General features: G+C 37.1%; 1 long non-coding RNA gene across 2 annotated transcripts; it reads left to right on the forward strand.

Moving 5' to 3' along the window:
* The first annotated feature begins 8,606 nt into the window (after nt 1-8,606).
* LOC137003595 (uncharacterized) lies at nt 8,607-9,906 on the forward strand. Of its 2 annotated transcripts, none has more exons than XR_010892001.1 (4): nt 8,607-8,921; nt 9,058-9,097; nt 9,176-9,455; nt 9,587-9,906. It is a non-coding gene; the product is annotated as an uncharacterized lncRNA (long non-coding RNA). The 2 variants fall into 2 exon arrangements; XR_010892002.1 differs by having other exon boundaries at nt 8,607-8,877.
* The last annotated feature ends 4,348 nt before the right edge of the window (nt 9,907-14,254 follow it).

A 14,254-nucleotide genomic window follows, 5' to 3' on the forward strand; every position in this document is an offset into this window, starting at 1 on the left:
AAACTTATTTATTTTGGTAAAGCAATGTTTGTGAACACAATTGTGTATGTCAGGCCATAAATCTCCAAAAACGATGCATGGGCGCGTGCTTTGGTGTTGCCACCCCTCATAGACCTCTTGCCACCCCTTTGCCACCCTATAAATAATTTTCTAGATCCGCCCCTGGGTTTTGGAGCACTCTGGAGAAGGTTTTCGTCCAGGATATCCCTGTACTTGGCCGCATTCATCTTTCCCTCGTCGTCCTGTCCCTGCAGCTGAAAAACACCCCCACAGCATGATGCTGCCACCACCATGCTTCACTGTTGGGACTGTATTGGACAGGTGATGAGCAGTGCCTGGTTTTCTTCACACATACCGCTTAGAATTAAGGCCAAAAAGTTCTATCTTGGTCCCATCAGACCAGAGAATCTTATTTCTCATCATCTTGGAGAACTTCAGGTTTTTTAGCAAACTCCATGCAGGCTTTCATGTGTCTTGCACTGAGGAGAGGCTTCCATCGGGCCCCTCTGCCATAAAGCCCCGACTGTGGAGGGCTGCAGTGATGGTTGACTTTCTACAACTTTCTCCCATCTCCCAACTGCATCTTTGGAGCTCAGCCACAGTGATCTTTGGGTTCTTCTTTACCTCTCTCGCCAAGGCTCTTCTCCCCCAATAGCTCAGTTTTGCCAGACGGCCAGCTCTAGGAAAGGTTCTGGTCGTCCCAAACGTCTTCCATTTAAGAATTATGGAAGCCACTGTGCTCTTAGGAACCTGTCTCTGAGCTCTTCAGGCAGTTCCTTTGACCTCATGATTCTCATTTGCTCTGACATGCACTGTGAGCTGACAGGTGTGTGGCTTTCCTAATCAAGTCCTATCAGTATAATCAAACACAGCTGGACTCAAATGAAGTGGAGTGTAGAACTATCTCATGGATGATCAGAAGAAATGGACAGCACCTGAGTTAAATATATGAGTGTCACAGCAAAGGGTCTGAATACTTAGGACCATGTGATATTTCAGTTTTTCTTTTTTAATAAATCTGCAAAAATGTCAACAATTCTGTGTTTTTCTGTCAATGTGGGGTGCTGTGTGTACATTTATGAGGGAAAAAAAACGAACTTAAATGATTTTAGCAAATGGCTGCAATATAACAAAGAGTGAAAAATTCAAGGGAGTCTGAATACTTTCCGTACCCACTGTAATGTGGTTATTTGGGAATGTCGTTGTTGTGGCCAGAGGTGCCATAACCTAGTTTTTTGTGAAATGCAATCATTGATTCCCATCCAAGGCATACGCAAAATAAAAGGGTGAGGCCTTCTGGTTAATAGTATTTTGAAACTCACAGCTATGGTAAGGAGTGTGACATTTTCCAAATACACTGGAAGTACTTGACTAATCACAACACAGAGGTGCATTCAAGGGAGTCTGAATACTTTCCGTACCCACTGTAATGTGGTTACGTGGGAATGTCGTTGTTGTGGCCAGAGGTGCTATACCCTAGGTTTTTGTGAAATGCCATCATTGATTCCCATCCAAGGCATATGCAAAATAAAAGGGTGAGGCCTTGTGGTTAATAGTATTTTGAAACTCACAGCTATGGTAAGGAGTGTGACATTTTCCAAATACACTGGAAGTACTTGACTAATCACAACACAGAGGTGCAGCCGACCAGTCAGAGCATATTGTGCTTTTCAGAAAAAGGGGCTTTGTAGATACAGGAACTAAACACATTTCTGAGGTTGTTTTTTGAATGGATGCCAATGGAGGAGAGGTATGCTTCAGTATGCTGAATAAACTGCTTTATGAAGAAGCTTACTACCCTGCTGAAAAATACAATAAAAACCAGCATGAATTCCATTTTGGTCCAGGTTGATATATGATGGTTAGAGCTGGTATAGTGCTGTTCCCAGCATGCTAAACATACCTTATGTTTGTGGCCCATGTACATTTATTTGTGGAACTCATAGACTATCATAACTTTCATGGGCTGTTGTAGTAGATTAAATATGGAGATGCTCTTCTTTCCCTTAACCCTCTGTTGTTGTTTGGTCATTTTAGACAGATTTTTTTTTAAATTTTAAAAATCGCTACTTCACCAGAATGGTTTGAAACTGGAAGACTTTTGTCGCTATGTGACCAAAAAAATAAAAATAAATAAATAAAATCATAATAATAAATTGTGGACTTGATTCAAAAAGCTAAATGGTCATAAAAAATAGTCACTTGTTTTGTTCACAGTCAAAAATGACTAAGGAAATTAATACGAAATACGCAAAAATACGAAAATATAGAGGGTTTTTTTTGTGTGTGTACAATCATTAAAATATCAAGAGTGCAAAACAAATTCTGAGAATGGGACACCATACTTCGCTACACGTCACCTCACTTTCATTAGAGCCCAATCGCTCCTCCGCTACATAATTAAAGCCACGATAGTTGAGTGCAAGATTTGTCATCCATTCTACGCTTTGTTTTTTTTTTCATTAATTAAGTGTATCATTTGGATATTTAAAGTGCACTTTGGAATTTTCACTGTGAACACTACACACACTATTTATACTACAAAGCGTCTTAGAGTAGTACAGAGGTACATGAAATGGGACACACTTCACGATTTTACTTCCAATTCCGGACACTAGTTGTGTCCCAAATCATGCACTACACACTATACACTTATGCAATATGAACTCATGTAGTGTATGAATTTTATAAGGGTATTTTGCCCTTCACTGTCAAAGTTTTATAGCCCCTCCCCCTCCATTATGTAATTCAAGTAAAAAGAAAAAAAAAGTAGAGTACATGAAGTGTCCAACATTCCACACTTTAGTTTTGGCTGGTGGGTTTGGACTGCCTGTCACAGTATGAATGGCAGATGGTTTTGTGGAGTGTGTTGATATTATCAGCTTGATAAAGCGTCTAATTTTAGTAGTACTGTTGCTGGACTTGGACTTAGGCAGAAATTGCAGCTTTGAAAAGCGTATTTTAAGAAGTCTATGCTGGCATATGCTGTTTCAGAATTTGAATTGCTTTCATATTGATGTCGGTGAACTCTGTGCATTCTTTTAGTATGGTGGACATTTGTAGACATTTTGTTTAGATACAATGTGGTTACTTGGGAATGTCGTTGTTCTGGCCAGAGGTGCCATACCCTAGGTTTTTGTGAAATGCCATCATTGATTCCCATTCAAGGTATACGCAAAATAAAAGGTTGATGCCTGGTCGAGTTAGTTAGTAGTATTTTGATACTCACAGTTATGGTAAGGGGTGTGAAAATTTCCAAAATACACTGGAAGTACATGACTAATCACAGAGGTACAGCCAACCAGTCAGAGCACACTGTGCTTTTTCAAAAGGAGGGGCTTCCTAAACGCACATTGCACATTGCGGGGGTTGTTTTTTGGATGGATGCCAAAGGAGGAATAAACTGCTTTTTGAAGAAGCTTCTTTCCCTTAACCCTCTGGTGTTGTTCAGTCATTTTAGACCGATTTATTTATTTATTTATTTTTATTATTTTTTTTTTTTATTTGTTACTTCAGTGGAATGGTACAAAACTCGATGACTTTTGTGGCAATCACTATGTGAAATAAAAAAAAGTTGTGGACTCTAAATGGTCGTAAAAAAATAGTTAGACTTGTTTTTTTTTTGCGGTCAAAAATGACCGCCAAAGGAAATTAAGAATTCTTAGAGTTCTTAGAATGGTAAGGAATGGTTCCAGTTGTGTTTCCACTTGAGCCTGGCACGGCATAGCACAACACGATAACAAATTGTTCTCGGCCCGGAATTCTCGGCAACTGTGCTGAATCGTGCTGGTAGAATCCGTGAAGTGACGTCGCCACTCAGGATTGGTCAGTTGTCTGATGCCTGGCTACTAGTTTCTCTGTAGCTGGCTAAGCGCTCTACTTGAGCGTCGTAAACAATAATAATAAAATTAAAGAAATATCTGATCATCGTCCATAATGCAATCGTTATTTATATCATATCATCAGTAAACTGTTGCGTTCCCAAGGCAACGACTGACGTTTTTATATTACATTCCAAAGGGCAGCTGTTATCCCTAACCACCCACCCACAAATATATATGAACTGGTATGACTGTAACACAAAAAAAAGGTTTTTGCAAATGCGTGAAATAAACTCCAAGGTATTTAAAATCACACACAATTTGTAATTTTTCACCATTAACTAATATATCTGGTAGGATCTCCTCCTTTTTTCTAATCTTAAAATACATACAGGCAGTTTTCTGAACACTTAATGTTAAACAACACAGATTAAGCCTGTCTGAGATTTTAGTCATGACAACAGATCATTTTTATGATACCTGTTCAGTTGTTTTATTATGTACATAAATCACAGTGTCATCTGCGTACATTTGAATCTATACGTCAGGACAAACATCTGGGAGATCATTCAAATACAAACTAAAACGTAGGGGGCCTAATACAGACCCCTGAGGTACCCCTTTGGAACAACGTCACATAGAAGATATATGTGTTTTAATCCACATGCACTGATTCCTTGATGTAATAAAAGACTCAATCCATTTCATTGTTTCTACATAAAAGTTCAAATGTAATAATTTAGATAATAGAATATTATGATTTAACGTATCATAAACAACAATTTTTGCAAATCAAGGAACACCGCACCCACAACCCCACCCTTGTCTAGTTTTTACTGCACTTGCTCAATAAAATAACATAGTCCTACAGCAGTTTCCGTCCAGTGCTGTTTACGAAATCCAAATTGCATAAGGCACAATAAATTATTTTGTGTATCTAAAAAAATTACAATTTGCTCAGTTACTAAATTTTCTGTTATTTTAGACACTACTGACAAAATTGAGATTTGCTACATTAGATGGAATACCTGCCTTGAAGACTGGGTAACTATTTGGGAAAATAGATTGTCCAATTGATATTCACAAAATGAGTGATTGGTGCTAAAAAAAAAAAAAAAAAAATCACAATTGAAATTATTATTACTGTCTAAATCATCTATATCTTTAGCATTAGAATTTTTTGAAATCTTTAATGTTTACGTTATTTACATCCAATTTGAAATTTATCAGTCAAACTTTGAACTGAATCAACAAAATAATTGTTAAAAGTGTCTATAATTTCATCAGGCTTGTTAAATATTCTTCCTTCAAATTTAATTCTAAATAATTAGTACATGATTTAGAGTCTTTCTTTCTCATTTGATTAATAGTTTGCCATACCTTTTTACGGTTACCTTTAGCCTCATTTAAATATCAGTAAAGTATTGTGCCTTAGCCTGCCATGTCTTAACTACCTTATTTCTTAAACTATTAAATAGAAGTCGATCTTGATTTTATAGCTTTTTTAAAGCAATATCACGCTTTTCCAAGAGCATCCATATCTGTTTAATAATCCATAAATTATTCTTTCTATGCTTATTTCTAACTAATTTTGTCTATTCCTTATGTTCTTTTATCTCTTATTGATTTTATGCGCAGTTTCCAAATCTTTAGTAGATAAAATGGATACCCAATAAATCTGTCCTAGCTATTCTTTGAACGCACTCATATCTTTTTTCGATATTCTAAAAGAATAGTTCTGTTCATTCTGTGTAATATCATGATAAACTTCCTGGATATGAGTGTTAAATAGTGATCTGATAAGTCTATTTATGTGTAATTCTTTATGGAACTTTTATCTAAGTTCGCAAAGTTGCTGTAATTCGTGTAGGGCTCTCAATCATTTGTGTAAAATCGAGCAATGTAGCTATTTCCTTCAGTTTCTTTTTGGCCATTTTATCAGACCAATTAAGATTAAAACCCCCCATAACAGTACACTCTTTACACGTATCATGTAGTTTTGAAATGATCATAGAATGAAATATCGGATGAGAACGGTCTATAAATTGCAGCTAAGTCGAGGTAGCTCCTACGACTCAGGCCCGGCATGATGACCAGCAACCATCTGGGAACATTGCAGCTCACAATGCTTCTCGCCGGCTGACATTTGGAAAAAGGTCGAGACAACCCCTCCAACACACTCCGACATCACATCCAGACCACCGGCAGTCAACGTGGGAAGCCCAGGTGAATCTCCAACATGCTCCAGCAGACCAACCAGGCCCAATCCGACCATGACATCCACCAGCGACAGCAAAACGCCTCCAGGCCCAGCTCCAGAATCAACACACTGAGTACCGCCAATGTCGCCAGTTAAACACACTCACACACACAACACATTATGATCCAGACACAAATTAAAGGTGCTCTAAGTGATGTCATGCGTTTTTAGGCCAAAACATTTTTTTGTCACATACAGCAAACATCTCCTCACTATCCGCTAGCTGCCTGTCCCCTGAACACACTGTGAAAAAAAACCCTGAACAAACTGTCTCTGCAGTCGCCACAAGCTTCAAAAACGGCAACAAAAACTACCTGGTGCAGCCTGGACCACAAAACATAATAAACAAGCTCCAGCCAATAACCGACAAGAATGATTTCAAATGCGCGTTCATGACTGTTTCAGGAAGCATGGAGGGGAGGGGGAGGAGGGGGAGGGGGAGGAGGGAGGGTCTAGCTAGCCTCTGTTTTGTTTGACAACACTTCGAACGTCAACAGGAAGTACTCCACCCAGGATCGCTTAGAGCACCTTTAACTGGTGTGGCTGTAACAATATGGACACAACAAAATGAAGAGTCAAATAAGAGGTTGAAAATAGGTTGATTAACCGATTAACCTCTGATAAAGCATTTCTGTTCATTGTGTTTTTGTTACATTTTTGTTGAATTTTGATGTTTTGTGTAACAAAACGATTTTGTGGTCAGGTTTGACTGTAATATTGATGCAAAAACTGACACTTCAAAACAACACTTCAAACTAAACCTTTTGTGAATGTACGCAGAGTGGACTACAAGCTCCGTGAGTGCTGAAGCTGAATTCTGACGAAACTGCAAACTATTCTTCCGTAAACTTTTCTTCAATTTATTATTTTTTTAAAATTCTGACTCCTGGTCTTCATTCACCATATCTAGTCATTGGGTACTTAAAGGTGCAATATGTAAGATTTTGCAGTAAAATATCCAAAGACCACTAGGCCAGTGTTATATATTTTGTTTTAAACTATTTGTAAATATTGAGAAAATTGCAATTTTAACCAAGGCTCCGGGATGTTTGAGGAGTCGCCGTCATACCCTCGGTTTCCGGTTTTATTTTGTAGAAACCTTGGAAACACCAAAGACGCTTTAATATATTACATGTTTTAACAGGCAAGGGAACAACCGTTTGGTTACATTTATAGACCGAAAACTAATTGTTGTTATATAGCTCAACATGTTTAGACTTATTGTTTAAATCTAATTTTCTAGATTTTTTTTGCAAGTACCATGCTTTACCATGCCTCAGAGAAAAACACTATTTTGTCAAGTAGCTAACATAGCATAATCAGATGCAGCTTTATTTTTAGTAACAGAAATACAGAATTTTCTCCATCATACAATACGTTTTAAAATTAATTGCATGCCATTTATCAACACAAGCCATCCAGCATTTAATATGATATTCTAAAATTGATCTATCTTACTGCAGTGTGTCTCAAACAAGTGTCTCGCAGCAGAAGCTGAGCAAACTCACAGAGTAATGTTATAGCATCATTTTCAACACACTCAAATGTATCTAATATGATAAACAGAGCTGCGTTACCTCATACTTATGACCGAAAAAGCGGAAGCGGCGCCAGCGTAAGGCATAATAAAGGCATAATTACGGTGGCCGGGAAGTGCAAAACAACAACACAAAGTGTTAAACACTTTTACGAAGCTCGAGACAAATTTACATTTTGGAAAACAATTTTACCTATAATAAAACACAATTACTTGAGAAAAACACTTTTACCACGGACGAAACAAATTTACATTTTAGAAAACAAATTAACAAGACGCAAAACACTTTTACCAGTCCCGAAACAAATTTACAATGACAGATTCTTCATGGAAAGGGAATGTACCACACACCGGAAGTGACGCGGTGAAAGGTGTTGTTGTTGTTGGTGAGCGCGGTAAATTTGTGTTGTGGTTGTGGAGTAAATGGCGTAAATAAAGTTTATGGTGACCGAACGTGGACTGCGGCCGAGGGATGTTTTGCCCGTTTTGTGGCAAACACATGAGCAGTTTAACGCGGTTTTGCTTTACGTGTGGTCGGTGTTTGGAGTTTCTAAAGGACAAAATAAGTTGTTATTTGTTATTTTTAGTGTAACAAAATGCTAGCTATCTGAGGCCATGTGAATAAAAATCAGTAATGCTAGTAATGTTTTTTTGAGCGGCTTATAACTTTCTGTTTTGAAACGGAAATCTGTCCATTTCAGCAGAACAACCATGCCCATCATACAAACAGTTCATGGAGTACAGAAGCTTGAAGTTTTTTAACTATGGGCCAAAAGGAAAATTCAAGCCTAAAGAAAGAAAACGTCTCAGGTTACGTATGTAACCATAGTTCCCTGAGAACAGGGAACGAGACTCTGCGTTCCTTAAAGCGTGGCAACGCAGAGTGGAGTTCCCTTCGAAAGGGAACGTCTCAGGTTACGTATGTAACCATAGTTCCCTGAGAACAGGGAACGAGACTCTGCGTTGCCACGCTTTAAGGAACGCAGAGTGGAGTTCCCTTCGAAAGGGAACACATCTAGGTAAGTTGTACTGACCGTCCTATACAATTTTGCAATGCTCTCAGGCTCTTTATATTTGAGTGTATATTTATTTTACCTATGTGTACATTAATTATATATCTTTGTTATTTTACTAGATAAATGTAGGATTGATGGCGCCGCATGAAACTGATGGAACCGATTTAAAACCTCTAAGAGGGAAAACACTCCTGTTATTTACAGACCCGGAGGTAGCAGCACCTGATCTACTGAAACAATTTGGTGAAGAATTCGCTCTGATGAACTTGAAACAGAAAATACCATGTGTAATGTGATTTATAACAAAATAATCTTTTGGGTTTTTTTTATAAATCTTTTTGTTCCCTCTACTACCTTTTACTCAAAACTACATTATAGCCTTTATCATGGAGCTAATAATTTTTATGTTTTATCATGTTTCAGAGATGCACCAGGACATTCATTAACAATTCAGCCAGGACAGGTAGTAAGGCAGACTGGCACCATGACATTTCTTGCTTTCAATGTTGATGTTTCAGACATTTTAATCTTTTTTTTTCAGATAGTAATATCTGATGCTGAGGATCTGGATCCACCTGAAAAAAATCCAGAAAAAAATTCTTGCTACAGGAAAATAATAATAAAAAAAAATCATAATGACTGACATCATTTAAATGTATTTAACTGATTACATGGGGAGGACATTTTTGTTTGTAAGATGTTTTAACTTGGAAAAGATAATTTCCCAACAGTAAATACACACACCTGTATTCACCAAATGCTGAGCAAGAGGACGAAGAGCTGGTTGCTGTCAATGTGAAGAATTTCCAACACACAGCAATGTAATATGAGAGCTTTTGACTAATAGCACTCCTGTTTTTTCACTGTAATAAAAATCAGTACAATTACAATAGGGTTTCAGCTCTTCGAGCTTGAAGCTCTAATTATGTATCTGAATTGTTTTTCTTTGCAGAAGGCCAGGCTGCTGTGTCTGTGGATGATGTTTTGATGTTTGCTACTGGGCTGTCTTCACTTCCCCCATCTGACTTGGAACCACTGCCACAAATAGAGTTCCTGGATAACTCTGCGTTCCCAATGTCAAATACATGTACAAACTCCTAGACGACTCATACACTTTAAGTCACAAATGGACTTTGGAATTCAAAATAGTTTAGGATTTGGCTGTTTTTAAGCTAAATGATGGATGACCCCTAGAGTTAAGACTCTGAAAACATTGTTGTTGTTAAAGGTTCACTTTAAAGTGCAGTTACCAAAATTGTTTTTATAATCTAACATTATGTGAGCATGTTTTTTTACTCACCATTAACATTTTGAAAATGTTTTAGATTCGTGACTCTTCTGGGATCCCTTTGTGAATCACTGTTTTAAATAAAGAAACAAGTAGTTCAAGAAGTTTTGTTTTCTATACTACAAAAATGTAATAAATACTTAATCAAATAGTAATAAATTACTTCACACTTAAAAACAATTAAGGTGTGGGTGACAGATTCATAAACATTGTGTTCAGACAGACAGCACTACTCAGCAGTTCCACCACTACAAAAAACCCTCCTTTTTGATCATTTCATAGCTGAGCCATTTCTTTTAGTTTCATGTACAGTTCTGATGCAGACTCCCAGTTCTCTGGCTTATGTAACTGATTGTGTTCCATGGCAAAGTCCAAGTACTCCTGCATGTTTTGGTCCCCACAAGGAGTCACATGCGGGCTAGCCCCAGGAAGGGCATCCAGTTCAGCCTGTTCAATTTGAAATCCACAGTCTCTGGAGCCAAACCTATGTTAAATAGAAAACCTATGCATTTCTTTTCATTTAAGCTAAAACATTAGAATAATACTTTTATCTCTTTATTACCAATGTATCACCTGTGTGGTAAGTAGAGTTCATTGGGCACTCCTCCTGGACATGCTGCTGTTCTGGATGGGCAAATCCTGTGATGGTTCCACAGTCTCACACACTCATCCAAGTCCTTCTGAATAACATCACCAAAGCAATATCTCAATAGGTGTGTTGGAAATTCTTCACATTGACAGCAACCGTCCTCTTGCTCAACATTTGGTGAATACAGGTCTGTGTATTTACTGTTGGGAAATTATCATTTCCATGTTAAAACATCTTACAAACAAAAATGTCCTCCCCTAGCCTGACTACGTCAGACTTACTACTTCTGCTCAATTTCATTTCGCTTCTGTACTCAGTCTGAGACAGCGTCAGAGCTTTCTGTTTACCACCGGTCTGGAAACAGCCGGGCCAATCAACGAACAGAGGGCAGGCTGAGAGCCGTGACGTAGATGCTAAACTATAATGTAGTTTTGAGTAAAAGGTAGTAGAGGGAACAAAAAGATTTATAAAAAAAACCCAAAAGATTATTTTGTTATAAATCACATTACACGTGGTATTTTCTGTTTCAAGTTCATCAGAGCGAATTCTTCACCAAATTGTTTCTGTAGATCAGGTGCTGCTACCTCCGGGTCTGTAAATAACGGGAGTGTTTTCCCTCTTAGAGGTTTTAAATCGGTTCCATCAGTTTCATGCGGCGCCATCAATCCTACATTTATCTAGTAAAATAACAAAGATATATAATTAATGTACACATAGATAAAATAAATATACACTCAAATATATATAGAGCATTGCAAAATTGTATAGGACGGTCAGTACAACTTACCTGGATGTGTTTTCTATCTTTAGGCTTAAATCTTCCTTTTGGCCCATAGTTAAAAGACTGCTGTTCTATTAACTTCGAGCTTCTGTACTCCATGAACTGTTTGTATGATGGGCATGGTTGTTTTGCTGAAATGGACAGAGTTCCGTTTCAAAACAGAAAGTTATAAGCCGCTCAAAAAAACATTATTAGCATTACTGATTTTTATTCACATGGCCTCAGATAGCTAGCGTTTTGCTACACTAAAAAATAACAAATAACAACTTATTTTGCTTAGCACTGTCCGGCTGTCGAGACGTCCCCTGTGTTTCCGTCTGGCCCGCGTCCTTTAGAAACTCCAAACACCGACCACACGTAAAGCAAAACCGCGTTAAGCTGCTCATGTGTTTGCCACAAAACGGGCAAAACATCCCTCGGCCGCAGTCCACGTTCGGTCACCATAAACTTTATTTACGCCATTTACTCCACAACCACAACACGAATTTACCGCGCTCACCAACAACAACACCTTTCACCGCGTCACTTCCTGTGTGTGGTACATTCCCTTTCCATGAAGAATCTGTCATTGTAAATTTGTTTCGGGACTGGTAAAAGTGTTTTGCGTCTTGTTAATTTGTTTTCTAAAATGTAAATTTGTTTTGTCCGTGGTAAAAGTGTTTTATTAAAATTATTTATTAAAATAAAATTGTGTTTTATTATAGGTAAAAATGTTTTCCAAAATGTAAATTTGTCTTGAGTTTCGTAAAAGTGTTTAACACTTTGTAATGTTGTTTTGCACTTCCCACTGCTCATGAGGCATGTGTTGCGCAATCACTCCAGTGGCCTCGTTCACCTCCCACAAAACTTGGTCCTGCTCTGTTTCATACTACAGTAACATTAATAATCGCATCCATGAACTTTCCAGATTGTTTCCACCGGATGTGATGTGAATGTCCCAAGATTCTGTGCTCAAACTTGCCGTCATCAAGCTACGCCTTTGTTTTGAATAGGCCTCTAGCGACCTTACATATTGCACCTTTAACTGTAAATTCCCCTGCAATATTATTATTACATTTTTAACCTGAACTCGGTTGCATGTAATATCCTCCCCTGACTCAGTTACCCACCCCTGCCTCTCCCAGTAGTTCGGCTGAAAGACATTTCTTCACCCCAGTGACTCTTGTCCTCCCACATACCAAGTGATGAGTGTTTTATCTTCTTGACTTCCTATTGTGTGCTTAAATGTAAAAGGAACAACAAAGTGCTATTTCTGTCAGTTTTTGTATTATGGAGTGGTTAAACACTTTTGTAGTGTTCATTCATAAAAACAACAGAAAATATTCTGAATGTATTCAACATGTTAATGGTGAGAAAATGTTCATTTGAATTCTGTGGGTATTAAATTGGTATCAAATTTTCAATTTGCAGTGTAGCTACTTAAAAATTCTATTTAGAGAAGAATGCAAACTAGAAATCAGGACAGACTTATTCTATGATTTGGGGCTATATTAGGGTGACCAGACGTCCCCTTTTTCCAGGGACAGTCCCGGTTTTTGGTGCTAAACATATCTCTCTATTAAAAAATGTTCAATAGCGCTTTTCTACAGTATCCATATACACCGGCAGTGAGTTCACACGGTTCACACATACCGTGACGTGTCAGCTAAACATTCATTCAGTGTTTCCCATTAATGACCCTGTGCGCCACCATCGTTTCATAATGAACCGAAAATTTAAAACATAATAGTCTCTAACATTATATTTTGCCAACAAACTAAAATCGAAACCGTGATATGGCTTTCTGCCTTTATAAAACAGCAAAATACAGTGATTAAGTATATATACAGTCTGTTTGTAAAAGCCCAAGGATTTAACTTAGAAATTGGCTACAAACTAGTATTTTAATTTCCCTATAGGCTCGTTGTGTAAAGTAGCCAAACCAAAAAACAAACAAATTAGACTGCATTTGTTACAATTTATGGATATTATTGTTATATGAATAATTATAAAGGATTAAAACATTATTATTATATTATTATTTTATTGTAATAATTGTTTGGCATCCTAAAACACCTAATGTAGACTTTATATCACAACTACGAAAATGTTTGAACCCTCTTTAATGTCCAGGTACAAGTCAATGCTGTTTCTTTGTTCAATTTTGCACACTGTGCACCAGATTGATGCATTTAAACTTAAAATGTACAACATTTTACTTTTTACATAGGAGGTATACAGAACATTTTACAAATTCCAGTGGGAAATAATAATGTAGCCTACATTTTATGAACTTTACTCAAGAATACTACAACAAAGCTCCTTTCATTTCAGTAAAGCTGTTAACAGAAAATTAAAATGTTATTGGACAAAAGTTGTAATTTCGCAAAGTATAAACAGCTTGTGAAAATTAAAATATTAAATTCAATAATAAATGTTGCAAATATTATTTGTGTTATATTTTGTAATGTGATTTTTCAAAATAGTGTAATAGAGTCATTCTACGAAACAGGTGCCATTTGGGTCCGCAACGTTTGATCAGATGCATAAGGCACAAAAAATGTCCCAAAGTCTGTTTCCAAAGCTTAAGGTCATTAATTCAAGTGTTCTTTTTAACATGATAAAATGCTTTTTTTTTTTTAAGATTAGCATACTATTTTTAATTAATTTTCATTATTATATAGCCAATTTCACATGTCCGTGTTAACCAACATGACACTTGCATTTAAAATATCACCAAATAAGTCATATATTTTTTTCAAACATATACTATTTTCAGGATTATATGTGTGTCCCTGTTTACACAATATATACTTATTCACAATAAACCTTTTTTTTTTTGTACATATTTTATGATTTGTGCGTGTCCCTCAGTTTGACTTAACACCCCGTCACACTAACTTGTTTTATCTATAAATAATGCTCTGTTCCTTTAAATGACATCACAAAGCCTAAGTGACATAATTTGAGCCTTATAGCCACC

The sequence above is a fragment of the Chanodichthys erythropterus genome, chromosome 16 (genome assembly GCF_024489055.1).
Source record: "Chanodichthys erythropterus isolate Z2021 chromosome 16, ASM2448905v1, whole genome shotgun sequence".
NCBI lineage: Eukaryota > Metazoa > Chordata > Actinopteri > Cypriniformes > Xenocyprididae > Chanodichthys > Chanodichthys erythropterus.